This window comes from Puma concolor, chromosome B2 (assembly GCF_028749965.1).
Source record: "Puma concolor isolate L17-30 chromosome B2, mPumCon1.1.hap2, whole genome shotgun sequence".
NCBI classification, from domain to species: Eukaryota; Metazoa; Chordata; class Mammalia; order Carnivora; family Felidae; genus Puma; species Puma concolor.
The window spans coordinates 94444318-94469771 of record NC_141671.1 but is presented as its reverse complement, the minus strand read 5'-3'; the positions used below and the strand labels follow the sequence as shown (position 1 = coordinate 94469771).

The 25454-nt window shown below is 34.3% G+C and overlaps 1 pseudogene; it reads right to left on the bottom strand.

Annotated features, from left to right (window-relative positions):
• LOC112862695 (endophilin-A1 pseudogene) overlaps positions 1–25059 on the bottom strand; it is a 30701-nt pseudogene extending 5642 nt beyond the window's left edge.
• Between the last annotated feature and the right edge of the window lie 395 nt (positions 25060–25454).

The following is a 25454-nucleotide window of genomic DNA, read 5'->3' as shown; positions in this document are numbered from 1 at the left end:
AACCCCTATTTCACATGATAATAAAATTAATTTTAAAATACATCAAACATAACAACTAAAAATAAAAGTATCCTAGAAGAAACATATGGGGATTATCTTCTCAACCATATGCATAGGGAAAATTTCTCAAGACACAGAAAGAAATAATAATTAAAGTAAATACAATGATAAATAAAATTTTAAAATAGTAAAAACATCATCAAAACAACATGAAGTACATTAAAAATGTTTTTGTTTTCTACTATGAAAATCATTTGAAGTAGTTCTAATAATTTGTGCAATTGGTTAATATAAAGAGCTATAAGCATTGATTCTTCTCTGTAAAAGAGCTTCAGAATACTAACAAGAAAATATTTAACTATATTAACTCTTAAGTTCAAATGGTTACATCTATTCTAAAAAACTATGTATATTCCATTAGAAACCTAGCAGAATCTAGACAAAAAATATTAATAAGATTATTGATAGTGTCAATGATTTTATCTCTATTTCCTAAAATCTTCAATCAGATTTGAGTATATAATTGTTAGAATACTCATCTTGATGTTGATCTATACATACAGATCCTCTGTAGTTTATAAGTGTTTAACTTTCATATTTGGTACTCAGAGTAGAATGTGGTTTTACTTCTCCTGTGAGTTTCCCCTGTCAGAAATACATTATCCTCTCCAAAACTGTCAGGCAGAGTGCTATGATAATGAAAGGTATCTATTTTTCAGTTATATTATATGCAACAAACTCTATTGGAGAAAAAAAAAACAGTAAATAAGCAGTTCATGATACACAGGCTACATTTATCTAGAGGGGCTTTCTATTTTCCAGAATTATTAATTTAGAAGTGTCCATTTATTACAAAATATCAAATTAATTTGTTAATTGAATGTTACCTTCAAATTTAAAACAATTACAAGGAAGGAAGGGGAGAGATCATACAATGGTTATGTCCAGCTGGTTTGTTTTTCATAGGAATCAATGTAAAAACCTTTAGTGTGGTGGTGACTAATAGCTTAGACACTGAAGTAGACTGCTACAGGCCAATCTAGACTAGTTATGTCAACTTAGACCAGTCATTTAGCCTCCCTGTCTCCGTTTCAAATCTATAAAATGTGAAAATAATGATGCCTATCTCATACATTTCTTGAGAAGATTAAATGGGTTAATGTAAGTCAAGGTCTTAGAATAGTTCCTGAAGCAGAGAAAATGGCAAATGATTTTTCTTTTACTTTTAGTAACAAAAAAGCATGAACATATTTTTTTTCAATACGTGTGAGAAATATCTACATTTAGAAAGCCTAAAATTTATCCTAAACACCTTGGCTATTTAGATCAAATTACATAAAGATTAAAGGTATTTCTTGAATTAATAACTTGCATAATTTAGTAATTTTTACATAAAAAAGTAAAGTAATAATGTTAAAATAGAGAAAGCAATGTTTAAATAAAAAAATAACCAAATGACAATGGCCTCAACTGATAAAGAATATGCAAAATTCAAACCATCTCATAAACTCAATAGCATGAATATACTGGACATCATTTTAATTTTAATTTGGGACTTAATTTTGTCATGCAACTAAATAATTTGGTGGTAACTTTTCTCAAGTTTGCTCAGACACACCAAGAATTTATTTAGTGAAACGAAGTCCAAACAATATGTTTTACAGAGTATTTCCATATAGATGTATGCAACTGAGGCCAAAAATATATATATTTTTCATATTTATATTTATATGAAGAAAATACACTAATCAATCACTATAGTCATGGCTATAGAGGGAATATTGTAAGATTATTTTCACTATGCGAGACGTTATGTGATTTTCCCCCTGAAATTCATTAGAACATGCTTTAAAAAAGTTGAAATATGGCAAGTGTCAATGAACAGCATTTAAAGGGAAGTGGATTTCAGTTCAAGACTAGGCAGAACAATATTACATGTGACAACAATTACTTCATTTACCTAACTAATGTTTGCAGTTGTTTTATTTGAGATGGTGAGATCACTTGTCAGAAAGTTTTGGAGGGTTTCACACACTTAGATGAGGGTGGGATTTAGCTAGATACCACTAATATTCTTTTTTTTTTTTTTTAATTTTTTTTTTCAATGTTTATTTATTTTTGGGACAGAGAGAGAGACAGAGCATGAACGGGGGAGGGGCAGAGAGAGAGGGAGACACAGAATCCGAAACAGGCTCCAGGCTCTGAGCCATCAGCCCAGAGCCCGACGCGGGGCTCGAACTCACGGACCCGAGATCGTGACCTGGCTGAAGTCGGACGCTTAACCGACTGCGCCACCCAGGCGCCCCGCCACTAATATTCTTTAAAGCAGTCTGTTCTGTAAATTTGGATGAACAATTAACACAATTACATTGTTAACATAGACACAATTAGTATAACTTATTTAAGGGAATATGACTTAGCATGTTTAATAACAAAAATAATAATGTCTTATTTCTGTTCCTATTACAAATTAGATAAAATGAACTGCATAGATATGTATTGAGGCTGCTACTGTTAAATCAAACAATAATAAAATTTTACTTGTATATTTATTTGTGTAAATACACCACAAGGGCCATTCAAGTACAGTGTGTGTGTTTGTATATATGTAAAATTATATATATATGTTAAACATATATAAAAACATATATATAAACATATATATATTTATATATATATTATTATATATAATATATATATTATATATATATATATATAAAATCCCTACACGCTACGAAGTATACATATATATATAATCACTCCCTATATTTCCTATAATAAGTTTACTACAGTACATTAGTATCCTGGTCTTTCCATAACCAAAAATGCATACAAGTATTTCTCTTAGGCACTCTTTGGACTTTTTGGCTGGCTGATTTGCTCCCTAGGTTTTCTCTATCCCATATTTGAGGCCATTTTTAATTGTTATTGAACAATCAAAGTCCTTACCAAGAAAAGAGTAAAGGAACATAGTAAATGAACATTTTTTAACCAACAAATTAAGCTTTTACACCACACAAATTGGTCTTGCCACATGATTGTCACAGATACACCCTTTATAACATTATCCTGGGAGTGGAAATAGCAAGGAGACAACTATAACCACATAAAAGTTCTAAGTCAACAAATTGTACAAAGATTATGCCATTGGAGTGTTCCCAAATTTTCTCTTGAGGCATAAAACTCCAAAAATATGTTATTTTCTGCTAAAAGATGGTAAATACTGAGAAAAAAAAAAACAAAACTATTAACATTTTCTCCTATCATCTATGTTATTCTTAGCATGAAATTAGAGTGGGATTGTTGTTGGAAAGTTATAATTTATTAAGAATATAAACAACAATGTGAAATCATCCAAGGTTCTACTATTCTGACATGGTTGTTTTTAGCCATTTTTCTAATTTCCTTTCATAAATACTTATACTGTATATTATGTATTGCATGATCTCTTAACTATCCTTAAGTTATCAGTTCTTTTTTTATGTAAATAACTGTCCAGTAGAATTATTTTGACAGCAAAATGAAGATAATGCCATTTAAGATTAGCTGTAATTACACTGCATATTCATAACCAATTTTAGTGCTTTAATAAGTTTTATAAATGTCCTCCTTTATTCATTACATAAGTGTTGAGCACTGAGTGTGCACCAAGAAGGTACTAAGTTCAGGGAATTTCATGGCAATTAAGATAATTGCTAAGAGGGTAGCATAACTTTTATGTTAAAAGTTCTTATACACACAAAAATAATGATTATTTATTATAATAAATAAAGTGGAATGAAACTTTTGGAGGTGAAAGATATTTATGGCATAGATTGTGGTGATGGTTTCAAGGTATTCGCTTATCTCCAACTCACCAAATTGTATACATTAAATATGTACAGCTTTTGTATGACAATCATACCACAATAAAGTGTTTTTTTAAAAAACACAAACATGACTTTACTCTCATTGAGTTTATTGAATAATGAAAGATAAGACAAGTTATTTAGAAATTGCAATACAAAGTGACAAGGACTATGGAAAGATGAGCAGTATGTTGACCAAATAGAATGAATACTTTTATCTCTGCCCCCACATCCAAAACCCCTTTGAAATGATAAAAAGATTAAGAAAAACTCATTAGAGTACTGGGATGGGGCCATTAGTGATTGTGAGAAGCTAAAGTATTTGTAGAAAATACTAAGATGTTAGGGGAGAAGGGAAAGAGGAACCAAAAAAGAAACCAAAAGTCCAATCTAAAATTTGAAAAGATTTCTAAGAAATTGAACATCGTTCTCAACAGAGCCCAGAAAAAATTCCAAGTGTAAAGACAACAACAGCAACAACAACAACAACAACTGTAACAACCAAAACAAGGTGCAGAATTAACCCAAAGGGATAAATATTAGGCTAATTAAGCTACTACCTGAAAAGATATCTGGCAAATTATGCTTTCTTTATCAGGAACATTTAAAGCAGCAAGTTGGAAATTTATCCTGTAATAAGTCAACGGATCAATCAATAAAAAGTAATGCATTAGAAAAATTCAAATATCAGAGTGCCTGGCTGGCTCAGTCGGTTAAATATCTGACTTTGAATTTTTTTTTTTTTTTTAACGTTTATTTATTTTTGGGACAGAGAGAGACAGAGCATGAATGGGGGAGGGGCAGAGAGAGAGGGAGACACAGAATTGGAAACAGGCTCCAGGCTCTGAGCCATCAGCCCAGAGCCTGACACGGGGCTCGAACTCACGGACCGCAAGATCGTGACCTGAGCTAAAGTCAGACGCTTAACCGACTGAGCCACCCAGGCGCCCCTAAATATCTGACTTTGGCTCAGGTCATGATCTCAAGGTTCATGGGTTCAAGCCTCACGTCAGGCTCTCTGCTGACAACTCAGAGCCTGGAGCCTGATTCAGATTCTGTGTTTCCCTCTCTCTCTGCCACTCTTTTGCTCATTCTCTGTCTCTCTCTGTCTCTCAAAAATAAATAAACATTTAAAAATTTAAAAATTCAAATATTTATCAGGTTGGAGACTGAATTGACAAATGATGGTATATCAATAAAAGGGGGTATTTTTCAGCAGTAAATAAAGACAAAATACTAAATGTAACAACATGACTGATCTCAAAAACAGGGGAGGGTGGGTGATGGGTATTGAGGAGGGTACCTTTTGGGATGAGCACTGGGTGTTGTATGGAAACCAATTTGACAATAAATTTCATATATGGAAAAAAAAAATCTCAAAAACATGTCCAATGGAAAAAAATAACAGAGTACATATGAATTTAGAGACTAATTAAATTAATCTGAGGTGAAGATCACCAGTAGAGTGGCCACTTTGTTATGAAAGGAGATTGGGGAGGAATGGGCTTGAGGGATATTTCTGAGGAGATAGAAATGTACATAAGTCTGTCAGTCACATAGGTATATGCATTTGTAAAACTCATTGAACAGTACACTTGGTTTATGTGTTTTACTGTATTTCAATTACACCAACAAATGAATAATAAACTCATCTTTCAATATGAAAAAACTTGGAAACTAATCAATTTAATCATGATATCTGGAAAAATATTGACAATCCTATCTAGCAACATAAAAATGAACTAAAGAAAGAGAATGGCGGGGCGCCTGGGTGGCGCAGTCGGTTAAGCGTCCGACTTCAGCCAGGTCACGATCTCACAGTCCGTGAGTTCGAGCCCCGCGTCGGGCTCTGGGCTGATGGCTCAGAGCCTGGAGCCTGTTTCCGATTCTGTGTCTCCCTCTCTCTCTGCCCCTCCCCCGTTCATGCTCTGTCTCTCTCTGTCCCAAAAATAAATAAAAAACGTTGAAAAAAAAAAAAGAAAAAAAAAAGAGAATGGCAACCAGTTTAAGAAGCAACGGGAAGGGGCGCCTGGGTGGCGCAGTCGGTTAAGCGTCCGACTTCAGCCAGGTCACGATCTCGCGGTCCGTGAGTTCGAGCCCCGCGTCGGGCTCTGGGCTGATGGCTCAGAGCCTGGAGCCTGTTTCCGATTCTGTGTTTCCCTCTCTCTCTGCCCCTCCCCCGTTCATGCTCTGTCTCTCTCTGTCCCAAAAAAAATAAATAAAAAACGTTGAAAAAAAAAATTAAAAAAAAAAAAAAAAAAAAAGAAGCAATGGGAAGAAAATAAATTCTAATTAAGACTAAATAAATGTATAGTTCTTAAGGTGCAATTTTATGATAATGTTGTGACATATTAGGAAGAAGATACTGTAGTCATTAAAATTTTGTATACTGAACAGTTATGGTCATCAAATTACAAAGAATAATTATGCAATGAGTTTTTTCCAACAAAATCAATAGGAAGAATTAATAAACAAGACTATATAATATTCAAAAATTCACTTAAAGTATTTTCCAAAACCTGTCACATAGTTACATAATTGGACCTTGTATTAAGTCAAAATTTTAATAATTTACAAAACAAAACAAATACTATATAGCATAGTCATGGAGTACAAAACTCTTTCCCAGGCAAAATGCAAAATCACTTCAAAAGCCTTGAAGGAACATTAAAACTTCTGCCTGAGAAAAGACATTATAAATGAAGTTAAATGACAAGCAGAAGAGGGAGAATACATGTATTTTCTATGTACAATAAACAAAATGTCTTATCAATAATATATGAGGAACTCCTTTAGATCAGTAAAAAATATGATAAATAACAGAAATAGAAATAAATGATGAAACGTATAAAAGAGGCTATCCTGAAGAAAAAAGTAAATATATTTCATAGAGATATATTAAAATATTATTAATTTCATGACAAAAAATGGATCTTGTTCAAAATTTTCTGGGCTATTCTTAGCCCCTTAATCTGCAATATTAATTTTAGAATTAATGTGTTAAGTTCCACAAATTATATAATTATGTTTTGGGTTGAATTTGATTTATGGGTAACAGTATAATGTGGAAATAATTGACATCTGTACAATGTTAAGGCTTTATTCAGACTTTCTGACAGTGAACAAAAGTTTTCATTTTTATTTATATGTTTTTCTGACTTTTTTTTATTATTTGTATTGACTTTTTAACTTACCACTTTTTAGATCTTTTAAATTATTTAAGATTAGTGGTTAGTTGGCTCTGTTGGGATTTATTACTATGTGATCATATTTCATATAATATGTAAATAACAACTGTTTTATTCCTAGCTTATTAACCTTATTTATTCATCTTGCTGTTTTGCATTAGCGATAAATGAATAGTAGAACAATAATGAATAGTAACACTAGTAAGGGCAAATGTTGCCTTGATGCTGACTCTAACAGGAATGTACCAAATACTTTGTAGTATAGAGATTTAAGCTAACCCTCTACTTTTGAATTCATAAATATCTTCAAGAAGATATAAATACCATATTTTAATATCAGAATTTTTTTTTTTTTAATTTTTTTTTTCAACGTTTATTTATTTTTGGGACAGAGAGAGACAGAGCACGAACGGGGGAGGGGCAGAGAGAGAGGGAGACACAGAATCGGAAACAGGCTCCAGGCTCTGAGCCATCAGCCCAGAGCCCGACGCGGGGCTCGAACTCACGGACCGCGAGATCGTGACCTGGCTGAAGTCGGACGCTTAACCGACTGCGCCACCCAGGCGCCCCTAATATCAGAATATTTTTAAAAATTATATCTTGTATAATATTTTGAACTTTGAGAAAAAATTACTATATTTGACACATCAGAACAGATATATGGCTTATTTTGTTTTAATTTTTCTTGTACTAAAAACACTGTAATCATTTATATATCTAAGCAGATATTTGAGGTAGTGACAGCAACATGGTTTTGATTTATAACATATCATTCATTCTGTGCATATCAAAGAGTTTTAGAATATTTTCATATAACAAGTAAGACTCAAATATAAGTGAGAGGTAAAATGTGTTCAAAAATAAAATAACTAATAAAGGGTTTTGATCATACAAAGAAAATTATAACACTATTTTTAAGTTTCTATATATAATACTATACTAAAACCATATTGGTAGATATGAATCTTCCTGGGGTACCCAAAGCAATTATAGAATAATGCACAGATAAAACAAAGCACTATGATAAGTTATTGTGGGAAGTTATTGTGGATATAAGACTTGTGTTTCCAAATGGGTCAAAGATATTATGATGGCAATTTCTTATGTCTATATAACATATATTTATTAAATTATCAGTTCTTAATATTAAAATAAATATGTATCATTAAAGAACAATATGATTAAAGAGGCAGATATATTTATTTATTTATTTATTTATTTATTTATTTATTTGAGAAGCAGTGATTCTCTGCTGTAAAAGAACTAAAATGGATACTTTTCTGTTGATCAGAACGTGAAACTGAAGGGAGAGAAATAAAATGAGAAATAACAACGGTTACTGCTCTGAGGGCTCCTAATTCTCCTGAAAAATGAGAAAAGAAATGGTAGAGTTATCTTTAAAGATGGGGTTATACTTCACTTATAAATGTTCATTATAAAAATATCTCTTTAAAAGTCAACAGAAAAGTAAAAAAATGGGAGAAATAATAAGCAATGAAAATACAGGTATCTCCCACGGATATAAGGTCACATTATACCACTCTGCCTTCACAAAAGACCTTCTTCAGTACAAGTTTTCCCTGCTATCTGAAATAAATCAAAAGGATAAAAGGCAAAAAGCAAAAATAGCTTTCAGAGTTTAGTTTGCAGTGAGCCATTACAGAGGTAGCCCGGACCCCAAGTAGTGAGAGTGGCGTCACCAAGTGCCTTCCCTGGGAACTACACTCAGCATCTCAGCATCAAGCTGCCAGAGTTTCAATGGTGTCCGTGAGCCTCTGTGCTTTATCTTGATTTATTTTATGCATCTGTTAGCAAGATGTGGCCTAACGGATCAGAAAAACCTAAGAGAGGTTAATTTTTTGCACTTGGAATGCTCAAAACTTTTTCCATATAAATTAATGGTAATTGCTTCTTAATTTTACACCATTTCAGCTTAGAAAATTTTCATAAGAATGCTCCACGTTGAGATAGTGGGAAAAACTTGTAGTACATAAAGGTTTAGTATTCAGCACAACTGTAACAAATCAACGTGTAAAATAACATAAATAACCAAATAGGAAATCAGGCAAAAGAAACGTATTTCACATATTATGAATAGGATTGCCAATAATACTATAAGGGTGGATTCATTGATATGAAATTTGTTTTAGTTTACTTCATATTTATATGTAGGTTTCATGTGTATTAGTAATGCATGATCAGAATTAAAAATATATATTTGCTAGTATATCCATAATGAATGGTATTATAAATATAAATAGCACGACTTACACCATTTATTTTTCAGTTTCTTAAGAAGATTATTTGAAGTATTTTCTTGGAATAAGATTCAAAAAAGAAAGCCAGGCTGGGGCTCCTGGGTGGCTCAGTCAGTTAAGCATCTGACTTTGGCTCAGGTTATGATCTCATGGTTCTTGGGTTTGAGCCCCACGTCAAGCTCTGTGCTGACAGCTCAGAGCCTGGAGCCTGCTTCTGATTCTGTATCTCCCTCTCTCTCTGTCCCTCCCCCATTTGTGCACCCTCTCTCTCTCTCAAAAATAAATAAACATTAAAAAATTAAAAAAAAAAAGAAAGTCAGGCTGACCGAAGGTGAGCTCTACTAAATAAGGAAAAATTATGGTATTTATTCACAACCAGACTGATGAAAGTTTCTTTCATCTTAACCAAAATGAGATCATTGAAAAAATAAGTGAAATCGTTCTTTAAATTCAGAGAAGAATACTAGAAAAGGCAGAATATTAAGTCGATCAAATATTGTGTATAATTCTTTTCTAAATCAATTATTTTAAATAATTGTACAATATCCTATCAGGGATAACATCAGGGCAGATTTTTTCAAGATCCTAGATGATGCTCCTGCTTCTATTTTAGGCACTTCAGGTTTGATACGTACCCTGCAATAAGCAGGAGGCATAGGAGAATGGCCCTTGGGAGAGAAATTCCAGATTTCAGTTGTGAACATGATGAATTTGAGGTTCCTTCCTAACATCCAGAGAGTTGTGTCTAATGCATTATTCAATATTCCATTCCCAAATCTAGGAGAAGCTATAATGCAAAGGCAGATTTGGGAGGAGTTAAAAAAATGGATGAAAATTGAAGCCATGGAAATCAATGAGACAGCCCAGGAAATATTTGTGGTATTAAGATGAGGACTTAGCAGAGACATTTAGGAAATACAAATCAATGTTTGGGGGAAAAAAAAGAGGTTTTAAAAAATGTTTCTGCAAGGGGAGGAGCCAAGATAACAGAACAGCATGGAAGTTTTTGTGTGTTGCACATCCATGAAATACAGTCAGACCAACACTAACCCATCCTACACACCTAGAAAACTGATTGGAGGATTAATACAACAATCTGCACAACCTGAACCACAGAATTCCTCAGGTATGCGGGGCGGAGAGGTGAATTTGGGGAGCGAGAAGCCACGAAAGGTAGCAGAGAGGGGACAGAGACTGGGGAGGTGGGGAGAATATGGGAAAAGCACCCCTCCCCAAAAGCAGCTGGAGAGAAAGTGGAAAATTGGAAACAGCCACAGGGTTAAACTAAAAAGGGAGAAAGGAGAAAGGAGAGGGTTTTAAATTCCGTTAAGACTGCAAACAAGGGGAGTGCAAAGGCTGCATCTCTGCAACTCGATACCTTGTGGTACTCTGGTGGGAAGGGTGAATCCCCAGGAACAGAGTGGGGTCCAGGAGGTTCTCAGGCCACACAGGGGAAAGCGGTTCCACTGCTGGAAGGACATTTTGTAGAGACTGTTGAAAGCACCTGGTCCCATCAGACCCCAGAAAATGGCCACATTCGCTGGTGCTGGCACAAGGTCCTTAAGGGTGAAGCCTGGTGCTAGATGTGTGTTGTGATTTTCCGTAATCCCTGAAACACTGATGCTACACTGTCTCATGATTTTTTCTGGGGTGGGCTGGAACCTGGCCGCAGTCTCGGGGCACTGGCAGCAGCAGGGTCCAGCAAGCATTCCTGGGTGCAGCCGACATTTGGCCATTGCTCATTCAGCCATTGCTCAGTGAGACCCTCCCACAGAGGGGTGGAATGGGTCAAAACCACAGTCCTTCAGAAGAACCCAGGGAAAACAGCCACATCTGAGACAAAACTCGGGAGAGAGGTACTGCCGGGGGGCTGGTCAAGGAGAGTGAAAAAGCAGGGAGTGAACTAGAGCTGAAGACAGAGGACAGGTGCGCGATTGTTGATCCGGGAGAACAGACTGGGTAGCTGGGTGGCGCCATTTTTTACCGCTTCCATACATGCGCATAGGCACCTACAAGCACCACAACAATCCACCCCAGTAGGCTGGCAGCGCCATCTAGTGGACAGCAGGGCTGTTACACTGAGCACTGCCCACCTGGGCCAACTTCGCTCTTCAAGAACCCAAGTCTCACTACTGGCTTAATTAATGGACTATAAAGAGCTACATAGCCTGACTTCTAGGGGAAAATGAAGTAATTTCAGTCCTACTTCAATCTGTTAGCAGGTTCATCTATTCAATTTTCTTTCTTCTCTTTTTTTTTCTTTTTCTCTTTCATAATTCTTTTCTTTTTCTTGATTTAGTCTACTTCAGTGTATCACCATTTCAAATTTGCAAACAATTTCCTTTTTTCCTTTCTTTTTCTTTTTTCTCTTTTTCATTTCCTTTCTTTTTCTTGAATGCAGAAAGAGAAAAACTTCATTTTTACTTTCAATTTCTATTACAAATGTTTTTATTTAATTTTTATTACTATATTTTTTGCTTTTATGTAAATTTTTTCAAATTCTATTTTACTTCCATCATTTTATTTTAATGTACTATAGTGTATTCACTTTTTCAAATTTTCAAATGATTTCTTTCTTTTCTTTATTCTTTTTTATCTTTTTTCTCTTTTTCATTTTTTTCTTTTTTCCTAAATACAGAAAAAGAAAAAAAATCATATTTTTTAAATTTTTATAAAATATATGTTTCTTTAATTTTTTTCTACTATGTTCTTTATTTTGTATATATTTTTTCAAATTTTATTTTACCTCCATCATCTCATTTTAGTCTACTTCAGTGTATTCATTTTTTCAAATTCTCAAATGATTACTTTTTTTTTCTCCCCCCCCTTTTTTTTCTAATCTGTCAAACAACTTTCAACACCCAGACCAAAACACACCTAGGATCTAGCAGCATCTATTCGATTTGTGTGTGTGTGTGTGTGTGTGTGTGTGTGTGTTTAAGTTTAATTTTAATATTTTTTAATTTTAATTTTTTTATTTTCAATTTTTCTACCACATTAATTCCTTTTTTCCTTTCCAAAGGACAACATGAGGGAATTCACCCGAAAAGAAAGAGCATGAAGAAATGACAGCCAAGGATTTAACCAACACAGATACAAGCAAGAAGTCTGAACCAGAATTTAGAATCATGATAATAAGAATACTAGTTGGAGTCGAAAATAGATTAGAATCCCTTTCTGCAGAGATAAAAGAAGTAAAAAATACCCAGAGAAATTAAAAATGGTATAACTGAGCTCCAATCACGGATAGATGCAGAAACGGCAAGGATGGACAAGGCAGAACAGAGAATCAGCGATATAGAGGATAAACTTATAGAGAATAACAAAGCAGAAAAAAAGAGGGAGATTAAGGCAAAAGAGCACAATTTAAGAATTAGAGAAATCAGTGACTCATTAAAAAGGAACAACACCAGAATCATAGGGGTCCCAGAAGAGGAAGCGAGAGAAATAGGGGTAGAAGGGTTATGTAAGCAAATCATAGCAGAAAACTTTCCTCACCTGGGGAAAGACACAGATCAAAATCCAAGAAGCACAGAGAACCCCCATTAGATTCAACAAGAAGCGACCATCAACAAGACATATCATAGTCAAATTCATAAAATACACAGGCAAAGAGAGAATCATGAAAGCAGCAAGGGAAAAAAAAACCCTAACCTACAAGGGAAGATAGATCTGGTTTGCAGCAGACCTATCCACAGAAACTTGGCAGGCCAGAAAGGGGTGGCAGGATATACTCAATGTGCTGAATCAGAAAAATATGCAGCCAAGAATTCTTTATACAGCAAGGCTGTCATTCAAAATACAAAGAGATATAAAAACTTTCCCAGACATACAAAAATTAAAAGTTTGTGACCACTAAACCAGCCCTGCAAGAAATTTTAAGGGGGACTTCCTGAGGGGAGAAAAGATGAAAAAAAAAAAAAAAAAAAAAAAAAATATATATATATATATATATATATATATATATACACCAAAAGCAACAAAGATTAGAAAGGACCAGAGAACACTACCAGAAACTCCAACTCTACAAGCATCATAATGGCAATAAATTCATGTCTTTCAGTACTCACTCTAAATGTCAGTGGACTCAATGCTCAAGGGTAACAGAATGGATAAGACAAAGGGTAACAGAATGGATAAGAAAACAAGATCCATCTATATGCTGTTTACAAGAGACCCACTTTAGACCTAAAGACACCTTCACATTGAAAGTAAGGGGATGGAGAACCATCTATCATGCTAATGGTCAACAAAAGAAAGCCGGAGTACCATACTTATATCAGACAATCTAGACTTTAAAATAAAGACTGTATCAAGAGATGCAGGAGGGCACTATATCATAATCAAGGGGACTATCCACCAAGAAGACCTAACAGTTGTAAACATTTATGCACCAAGTGTGAAAGCACCCAAATATATAAATCAATTAATCACAAATATAAAGAAACTCATCAATAGTAATACCATAATAGTAGGATACTTCAACACCCCACTCACAGAAATGGACAGATCATCTTATCAAAAAATCAACAAGGAAACAATGGCTTTGGATGACACACTGGACCAGATGGACTTAACAGATATATTCGGAACATTTCATCCTAAAGCAGCAGAATATACATTCTTCTCCAGTGCACATGGAATGTTCTCCAGAATAGACTACATGCTGGGACACAAATCAGCCCTAAGTAAATACAAAAAGATTGAGATCATACTGTGCATATTTTCAGATCACAACACTATGAAACTAGAAATCAACCACAAGAAAAAATGTGGAAAGGTAACAAATACTTGGAGACTGAAGAACATCCAACTAAAGAATGAATGGGCTAACCAAGCTGTTAAAGAGGAAATTAAAAAGTATATGGAAGTCAATGAAAATGATAACACCACAACACAAAACCTCTGGGATGCAGCAAAGGCAGTCATAAGAGGAAAGTATATAGCAATCCAGGCCTTCCTAAAGAAGGAAGAAGGATCTCAGATACACAACCTAACTTTATGCCTTAACGAACTGGAAAAAGAACAGCAAATAAAACCCAAAGCCAGCAGAAGAAAGGGAATAATAAAGATTATTTATTATTAATGCTATTGAAATCAATGCTATCTGAACCAAAAAACAGTAGAACAGATCAATGAAACCAGAAGCGGGTTCTTTGAAAGAATTAACAAAATTGATAAACCCCTAGCCAATTTGATAAAAAAGAAAAAGGTAAGGGCCCAAATAAATAAAATCAAGAATGAAAGAGGAGAGATCACAACCAACACAACAGAAATGAAAACAATAATAAGAGAATATTATGAGCAATTATATGCCAATAAAATGGGTAATCTGGAAGAAATGGAAAAATTCCTAGAACATATACACTACCAAAACTGAAACAGGGAGAAATAGAAAATTTGAATACACCTGTAACCAGTAAGGAAATCAAATTAGTAATCAAAAATCTGCCAAAAACAAGAGTCCATGGCCAGATGGCTTTCCAGGGGAATTCTACCAAACATTGAAGGAAGAGTTAACACCTACTCTCTTGAAGCTGTTCCAAAAAATATAAATGGAAGGAAAACTTCCAAACTCTTTCTATGAATCCAGCATTACCTTGATTCCAAACCAGACAGTTACCCCACTAAAAAGGAGAACTATACACCAATTTCCCTGATGAACATGGATGCAAAAATCCTCAACAAGATATTAGCCAACTGGATCCAACAATACATTAAAAATATTATTCACCACGACCAAGTGGGATTTATACCTGGGATGCAGGGCTGGTACAATATCCACAAAACAATTAACATGATTCATCACATCAATAAAAGAAAGGACAAGAACCATATGATCCTCTCAATAGATGCAGAGAAAGCATTTGACAAAATACAGCATCCTTTCTTGATAAAATCCCTCAAGAAAGTAGTGACACAAGGAGCATACCTCGAGATCATAAAAGTCATATATGAACGACCCAATGCTAATATCATCCTCAATGGGGAAAATCTGAGAGCTTTCCCCCTAAGATCAGGAGCAAGACAGGGATGTTCACTCTCACCACTGTTATTCAACATAGTATTGGAAGTATTGGACGTCTTAGCCTCTGCAGTCAGACGACACAAAGAAATAAAATTGGCATCCAAATTGGCCAGAGGGAGGTCAGACTTCCACTCTTCACAGATGACATGATACTCTATATGGAGAACCCAAAAGATTCGACTAAAAAACTGCTAGAACTGATTCATGAATTCAGCAAATTTGCAGCATATAAAATCAATGCACAGAAATCGGTTGCATTCCTATACACCAACAATGAAACGACAGAAGGAGAAATCAAGGAACTGATCCCATTTACAGTTGCACAAAAAACCATAAAATACCTAGGAATAAATCTCACCAAAGAGGTGACAAATCTATATACTGAAAACTATAGAAAGCTTATGAAAGAAACTGAAGAAGACACAAAAAAATGGAAAAAGATTCCATGCTCCTGGATAGGAAGAACATATTGTTAAAATGTCGATACTACCCAAAGCAATCTACATATTCAATGCAATCCCTATCAAAGTAACACCAGCATTCTTCACGGAGCTAGAAAAAAATAATCCTAAAATTTGTATGGAACCTAAAAAGGCCCCAAATAGCCAAAGCAATCTTGAAAAAGAAAACCAAAGCAGGAGGCATCACAATCCCATACTTCAAGCTATACTACAAAGCTGTAATCATCAAGACAGTATGGTACTGGCACAAGAACAGATACTCAGATCAATGTAACAGAATAGAGAACCCAGAAATGGACACACAAACATATGGCCATCTAATTTTTGACAAAGCAGGAAAGAATATCCAATGGAATAAAGACAGTCTCCTCAGCAAGTGGTGCTGGGAAAACTGGACAGCGACATGCAGAAGAATGACCCTGGACCACTTTCTTACACCATACACAAAAATAAACTCAAAATGGATGAAAGACCTCAATGTAAGACAGGAAGCCAACAGAATCCTCGAGGAGAAAGCACGAAAAACTTCTTTGATCTTGCCCGCAGCAACTTCTTACTCAACATGTCTCTGGAGACAAGGGAAACAAAAGCAAAAATGAACTACTGGGACCTCATCAAAATAAAAGGCTTCTGCACAGCGAAGGGAACAACCAACAGAATGGGAGAAGATATTTGCAAATGACATATCGGATAAAGGGTTAGTTTCCAAAATGTATAAAGAACTTATCAAACTCAACACCCAAAAAACAAATAATCCAGTGAAGAAATGGGCAAAAGACATGAATAGACACTTCTCCAAAGAAGACATCCAAGTGGCCAACTGACACATGAAAAAATGCTCAACATCACTCATAATCAGGGAAATACAAATCAAAGCCACAATGAGATACCACCTTACACCTGTCAGAATAGCTAACATTAACAACTCAGGAAACAATAGATACTGGTGAGGATGCAGAGAAAGGGGATCTCTTTTGCATTGTTGGTGGGAATGTAAGCTGGTGCAGACACTCTGGAAAACAGTATGGAGGTTCCTAAAAAAACTAAAAATAGAACTACCCTATGACCCAGCAATTGCACTACTAGGTATTTATCCACGGGATACAGGGGTGCTGTTTCGAAGGGACATATGCACCTCCATGTTTATAGCAGCACTATCAACAATAGCCAAAGTATGGAAAGAGCCCAATGTCCATCAATGGATGAATGGATAAAGAAGATATGATGTATATATGTATACAATGGAGTATTTCTCGGCAATCAAAAAGAATGGAATTTTGCCATTTGCAACTACGTGGATGGAACTAGAGAGTATTATGCTAAGTGAAACGAGTCAGTCAGAGAAAGACAAAAATCATATGACTTCACTCATATGAGGACTTTAAGAGAAAAACAGTTGAAAATAAGGGAAGGGAAACAAAAATAATATAAAAATGGGGTGGGAGACAAAAAGGAAGAGACTCTTAAATATAAAGAACAAACTGAGGGTTACTGGAGGGGTCGTGGGAGGGGGGGATGGGCTTAATGGGTAACGAGCATTAAGCAATCTACTCCTGAAATCATTATTTCACTATATATATGCTAACCAAGTTGGATGTAAATTATAAAAAATAAAAAATAATATAAAAAAAAATGTTTCTGCAAGAGTGGCCAGAAATGTAAAGAGAAAGCAGGTTGTGTGTGTGTGTGTGTGTGTGTGTGTGTGTGTGTGTGTGTGCGTGTGTGCATGTTCTCACTTGAAGCAAATGAAAAGTAGTGTACATGGCTAGTGTGCTAAACTATACCATGCAGCAAAGTGGCTATAAAATGAAGGAGGGGGTTTGACAGCTTTCCAGATGGGCCTGCACAATAGGTAGTTATCTAGGGAGAGGCAGTATTTACTTTTTCTATTGATGAAACAATCAGAATATTCTCAAATACTTACCAAAAAAAAATCAAGAAGAGAAGAAGGGAATAAAGGTAAAAGTGTGCTGGTAAAGTAATCCCTGGGAAGACAGAAAAGCATTGAATCAGGACAGAGATGAGGAAATTAGATTTTAGTTGCAGGAGAAACTCATCCATTTGTGTATTTTTCCCTTTTCTTTCTTCTGTTGTTTGTTGTTGTTTGTTTTACTTTTTCTTTTTTTTTTAAATGTTGTCTTTATTTATTTATTTATTTATTTTGTCTTTTTGAGGAAGTTGATCCAGTTCCTATCTAATGCATTTTATTTCCTCTCTGACATGAGAACAAAGATCATCTGAGAGTGAGGGGATTAAATGGAATTTAACAGGATTGGGAAAGGAGTGAAAGAGCTATCAGGGCAATAGAAAATAAACCACAATAGGGGACTTAGGATTTCCAGGTGGTGGGGAAGTGTGGTTTGATACCATTGTCTCCAGAATGTAATGAAGAAATGAAGACCCCAATTCCATTGCCTGCACATATGTGAGCAGTGAGTACTGAGAACTAAATTACAGGAGAGATCAGTTCTTTATTTAGTTGCAATATGGTCCTACATTAAACTTTATGTTACTTTTTTATTATCCACTAAGTATTCACAATATCCAATGACAATATAATCTGAAAGTGGAAAAAAAATTAAACAATAAAAGCTATTTTTATCAGCAAGTAGATACATAAATGTCATAAAGTTCCTTTTCACTTTCTAAAAATTCAATTCTCCCCTAACAGCTTGTGCCGTTCCTAAATCCTTTTAGAATAGTTGCTATATTTTTTTACTTAGTATTCACTTACAATTATGTGTATATAGAGATATTCACAGACATATCATATATAAAAAGACATCTCGGAAAAGACCAATTTTATCTTCTTATATGTTTAGACACTTTGATATGCATACACTTTCCAGTTTTTCAACAGTCTTTGTTGTAGAATCTATTTGTATACTCCATGTTTTTTCCAAATATTTTACTATGAGAAAGTTTTGTAATCTTAACATCTGTTCAATTAAAAAAAAAAACTCATGTGTTACAATATGCTGTACCTGTACATCAAAACTACAGTATATAAAAAAGAATTTGCATACTTAGAAACAAATTAGCTCTTCTATTAAACTACTGGAATGTGAAATTTCAACAGGTGATACAAAGAATGTCTTGCTATACAAACATTTCTAGAAAACAAAGTATTTACTTCCTCTAAGGTATTTAGAATGAAGAATAAGAAACAAAGCTTCTAACTGAATTTTCCATTTATAGTCTACACATTTAAATTTAAATTTTCTGGTAGATAGAATTAGATAAAACTTACAGTAAATAAAAGCAAGGTGTGTTTTTGAGTCTAAAGTTAAGATGAAGAAGCACTTTAACCATTGCAAAGTAACATTGGAAATGCACAAAAACAGAAATAAATGTGTATACAGTAATAGATGATATATAGCAACAAGCATGATCTTCAGAATTAAACTCTTAAAAAAATATTTTTAATATTTATTTATTTTTGAGAGAGAGACAGAGTGAGTGGGGGCGGGGTAGTGAGAGAGGGAGACATAGAATCCAAAACAGGCTCCAGGCTCTGAGCCATCAGCACAGAGCTTGAGGCCAGGCTCAAACTTATGAGCCATGAGATCTTGACCTGAGCTGAAGTCAGACACTCAACCTACTGAGCCACCCACGCACTCCCAGAATTAAACTCTTGAGATATAGTTTCACTAGAAAGTAAAATAAGTGCTGTTACATTTGGGTTCCCCAAAACAATTTCATACAACACTTATTTATATGAATAATTTAAGGAACTGTAGAAGACAAATGATATATGTGGCATAAGAATTATGCTTAAAATATTCAAAAAAATTTCCTAAGAGTTCAATATTCAATAATTTGATTCACTAAAAGAATCAGTGTCTGTAGGTTTTCACAATTGATAACAACAAGAATAAAAAAGATCTGAAAGGCAATGTTATATTAAAAACATTCCAGATCTATTTTGAAAAATCAGGTCTATCTTTTAATCCAGATAATTAAAGTCAACTTCTAGATCATAGTGTCCCTCCAAAATATTTTGTTTATTTATTTAATCTGTCATTATCAACTTCTATAATATGGACCACTATATTCTATGTACCATATGAAAAGATGGAAATACTGAGAATAGTTCTTACCCATATATTGCACTCTAATTCTCTCAGAAACATACACTCTGTAATAAGAAAACAAGTTTCATGGTAGGGATTTGTACATAGGTATTTGTATGGATGTGGGGAGAGGTATTCATAGTAGACTTACACTACAATACCATTTACAGTAAGTCTAAGAGAATTTTCCAGAATAGATCATATTGGCCTGTACTTTTAGAGTTAGCGCCCCTGTGGAGATGGAAATTGAAGGATATAGAACATACAATGCTATAGAGATAGAAAAGTTCTTGATAAGGTATCCTCGGTTAGTTATAAATGCATATATCTGGAACATTAGAAATGCAGGCTAATGTGAGGAAACTCCATTGACTAGTGATGAACCAATATGAGGTATTAAATTCTGGTTAATTAAATTTTTTAAAGTTTATTTATTTATTTTGAGAGAGAGAGCAAGCATGAGTAGGGGAGAGGCAGAAAGAGGGGTAGAGAGAGAATCCCAAGCAGACTCTGAGCTTTGGAGTGAAGCCCAACACAGGCCTTGATCCCACAAAGTGTGAGATCATGACCTGAGTAGAAGTCTAGAGTCAGATACTTAACTGATTGAGCCATTCATGCCCCTCTGGTTTATTAAATAATTGTTTAAAAATTTAGAACACGAGGGGCGCCTGTGTGGCTCAGTGGTTAAGCATCAGGCTCTTGGTTTCCACTTGGCTCATGATCTCACGGTTTGTGAGTTTGAGCCCCACATCAGGCTCCAGTCTGACAGTGCAGAGCCTGCTTGGAATTCTCTCTCTCCCTCTCTCCCTGCCCCTCCTCCACTCATTCTCATTCTCCCTTTTTCTCAAAAACAAAACAAAACAAAACAAAAAAACGTTAAAAAATCTAAAAAAACCTAGAGGGTATTTTTTATGTTGAAATAATCATAAATACGCAGGAATCTGCAAACATAGTACAGAGAATCCTGTTGACCTATCTCCATTCTTTCTCTAATAGTGCCATCTCACATAACTATTTCACAAAAGGAAAATAAGGAAATTGACATTGGTAGAATACTGTTAGACTACAGATTATATTCATATATCAACAGCTTTTACATGCACTTATTTGAGTTTATGTGTGTGTAATTCTATGAAACTTTCCCATATATCGATTTGGTTTACCACCACCACAACCAAGAAACAGCACTTCATCATCTCAAAGAAACTCCTTTATACTACCTCTTTGTAGTAACACCAACCCTACTCTTCTGAAACTATTTACATTAACAGCTAATCTGTTTTCCATCCCTATGTTGGCTTAAAAACTTGATATAAATGAAATGTATAGTATGCAGCCTTTTGAGACTGGCATTTCTACTCATCCTGGGTCCTTTAAGATCCATGGAGGTGATTGTATGTTTCAACAGTTCATTCCTTTTTACTCCTGTGTAATATTTATGGTATAGATACACCATGGTTTGTTAAACCATTTTAGTTGAAGAACAACAGGGTTATTTACAATTTTGGGTTACAAATAAACCTTCCATGAACATCCATGTACAATTTGTGTGTGTGAACATAAGGCTTCATTTCTCTGAGATAAATCCCAGGAATAGGACTGCTAGGTCATAAAGTAAGTGCATTTTAGTTTTACAAGAGATTGCCCAAATACTGTCTGTTATACCATTATACAGTCTTATCAGCAATTTATGAGAAATTCAATATATCCTTTACCTGGCCAACATTCAGTATTATCATTATCTCATTAACTTAATCTTTCGAATATGCCATGATTTTAATTTTCATTTCCTTAATGCTTAATGATATTGAACATATTCATATGCTTACTTGCTATCAGTATGTCATCTTTGGTGAAATATCTGCTCACAGTATTTGTCCACTTTTAATTGCATTTCTTGTTTTTTTTTCTAAGTTTCAAGTTTTTAAATATTAAAGATGTTTATTTTCTGTCCTGTAGGTGGTTTGCAAATATTTACTCCCAGTTGTAGCTTGTTTTTCCATCTTCTCAACAGGGTCTTTCATGGAGCATACATTTTAAATTTTGATGAAGTGTAACTTATCAATATTTTCTTTTACAGATCATGAGATGCCATGCTTAATATTTGTTGAAATGTCACCCATACTTCACTTAATTGTCTTTGTAAATTTGCCAAAATCCAATTGTGCATACTTGTGTGGGTCTATTTCTAGATTTTTGATCTCTGTGTCTATCCATTTTCAATACCACACTGTCTTGATTGCTGCAGATACCTAGTATTACTAAAATTAGGTAGTTTCCTCTCACACTTTTTTTTTAAACAATTGTTCTAGGTATTCTAGTATATTTGAATTTCCATGTGAAGTTTAGAATATGTTTATATATTGAAAAAAAAAACAACTTTGCTGGGATTCTAATAGTCATTGTGCCCATCTGAAATATCAGTCTGGGGGACAATTGACATATTAACTATATCAAGTCTCCCAAATCATGAGCACAATATGTGTCTTCCTTTATTAACTTTTTTGGTGATTTTTCTGCATACAGATTCTGTACATGTTTTGTTAGATTTACATCTGAGTATTCCATGTCCTTTGAAACAATTTTAAATGGTAAAGTATTTTAAATATTGGTTTCCAACTGTTCATTTTTAGTACATGGAAACACAACTGATTCTTGCATGTTTTTATTATGTCCTGTGACTTTGTTGAATTAGATTATTACTTCTAGATTGTAAGTCCCTCATGATTTTCTATATCAATTGATGTGATCAGTTGCTTATCAGTTTGGTTGATAATATTGATTGATTTTGAATATTTAAAGAATCTTGCATTTCTGGAGTAAATCACACCTGGTCTGGGAGTATAATTATTATATATAATGTATTTATTTTCTTTTATATGTTCTAAAGAAAAAAATGTTTTTGAAAAAAACATCCTTCAATACAAAAGTTTTCTTAATATTATTTATTACTTAGGAATCCTTAATGTATTTGTTTTAATCAATGAAGTCTTGCTTTCAATATTATTTGTATGAATAGAATTTACTAAGCTTCTCAAAAAGTAGCTAGATATCCTATGTGTTGACATATGTTTTAAAAGTTTGAATACCTTTTATCTATAGTATTTAAAAATGCACTGTGATCCATCCATACGTCTTCTTGTGTTCAATTTAAATAAAAATATGTGATTCCATATTTAAACTCTTCCTTCTTTAAAGGATTATTAAAATAATTTCCATTTTCTGAGTGTGAGAATGTTTGCTTGCATTTATCATTTAATGATGATGATGATATTTAAATAGTATTCCAATGATTTTTTTTTTTTTTTGGTAATACATTTAGTAGGAGATGCCTAGCTTATGTGTTAGTTAACAGAATCTCCATGTAGGTCAATGGCTAAAGCATTGGAAAAGATTTAGATTATTTTGTTTTAATTATTTTGCTTTTAATATACAGGCCTATTTGCCAGCAACAAAGGGGTAGTTACTATTGGTAACATAAAATTGGTAGTTCCAATTTATAACATGAGGAAAGCAATGCCCCAAAAAGCTAATTAATTTTCTATTTTATGATGAAATTTGTAACGAAACCCATGTTTGCCAAACTCACTTTCTACTTCCTTTATTAAAAGAAAAGTATTATAATTCAACTTGTTATAGCACAATTATAACATTTCCTTAGTGTCTCAGAATGATGTAATCATTTTAGGCTGTTGTATTAGTAATTTATTGCCATAATATTTCTCCGTGAAAAGGCACCACAAAACTGGGTAGTTTAAGCAATAATTCACTGTTCTTGGTATGTTAAAAATTAGCCTGTGGGAAGGGGTTCTTACTGTAGCTGATGGTCTCCCTTAAGCACTGCTAATGAAGCTAGGTGGCTTTGCCTCTGGGAGTCCTATGGTTCTTGGCTGGGTTACCTCAGCTCTCTTCCATGTGGTATTTATCCTACAGCTACACAGTACTGGCTTACTTTCATGAATAAGACAAAGGTCTAGGAGAAAGTGTATAAAATCCTGTTGAGGCTTAGTTTCAGAAATATCATCTGGCTATTTCAGATTCAAGGAGTGAAGGAGTGAAGGAGTGAAGATATAGACTCTGCTCTTTGATAAGGGAATCTGAAAAGATATACTTAAAATGAATGAATATAGAAATGTGTAGAGAATTTGGGCAATATTCAATCATAGCTGACATAATTATGAGGCAGGGAAACTGAAGGAACCCCATGAGTGAAAAAAAGCTTTTTGTTTGTTTGTTTTTGTTTTGTTGCTTCCTATCCAGTTTCTATTCTTCCTAGGGCTTGCACTCCAACCCCACTCTACACATGCTTTGAAATACAAATAACATGTTTTCCTTGTAAGGAACCAAGAGATAATGGTATCTTTGGAGGCTTCCAGCACTATACAGAACATCTAAGGTGTGACCAGGCAGGGTCTTCATAAAAGTTCTCTAAAACCACTGACTCCAACCACCTTGACACCAAATCCCCTGGTTTCAGGGAATTAGTGACTTATGAAGGACACCTGGACCCTCTCCTTATTCTGCCCAATTCCTGGATGCCTAAGAGGACATGTGCACCAGACCACAATTGCCAGTAAAAACCCCAGACCTCAAGCAAGACAGACTCATTCTATTTTCCTTTCCAAGTCTCTTGGATGCTCTCTCCTTATCCATCTCTCTCTCTCCCTCTGTCTCTCCATATATAAAGATATATATATATATATATATATATATATATACACACACACACACACATATACATACATATGTATGTATATATATATATGTATGTATATGTGTGTGTATATATATGCATATATGTATATGTATGTAAATCTCTGTGAGATTTACAAACTGCTGGTTCACGTTTGATTTCTATCTTGCTTGAAGCCAAGGACTTCTGGCTAGTTCTTCAGGACCCCCTCTGGGTCCTCAGACCGGCCTGCCTGCATCAATTATACCATATCTCAAGTTATTTATTTCCAAATTTCATTTCACACTTAAAATTTAGAGTCATATGCACTCTTGTTAAATAATTAGTCACACTTTTTATCAAAAGCTAAAATTAAGAAAACAGTAAATGTTTTATGACTTTATTTTTATGAATCAGAGAATTGTATAACTTTGTATTTTACTGGAGAAATTGGAATATTTCCATCTATGATTTTTGTGGACTCTTTACCACCACCACCACCACCACCACCATCATCATTTTTCTACCCATAATGTACAGGGAAGTCATTTGTTATTTCCCCTAAGAAAATGAACTTTTATCAAGTATCATCAAACATATTTTACCATTATTAATTCTCCTGATCTTTAAGCTGTACCAAAGAGAAATAAGACAAAAGAGCCTAGGCATCAGGGACTTCCAAATCTATGTTTGAATCTCAACTTCTTATAGTGTTTTTGTTTTTGTTTTTATGTTTATTTATTTATTTATGTAGAGTGTATGGGAAGGGCAGAGAGAGAGGATGAGAGAGAATCACAAGCAGGCTCTGCTCTGTCAGCACAGAGACCCATGCAGGGCTTGATTCCATGAACCTTGAGATGATGACAGGTCCTGATGTCCAACCAACTGAGCCACCCAGGTACCCCTCTTATACTGGTTTTGATATT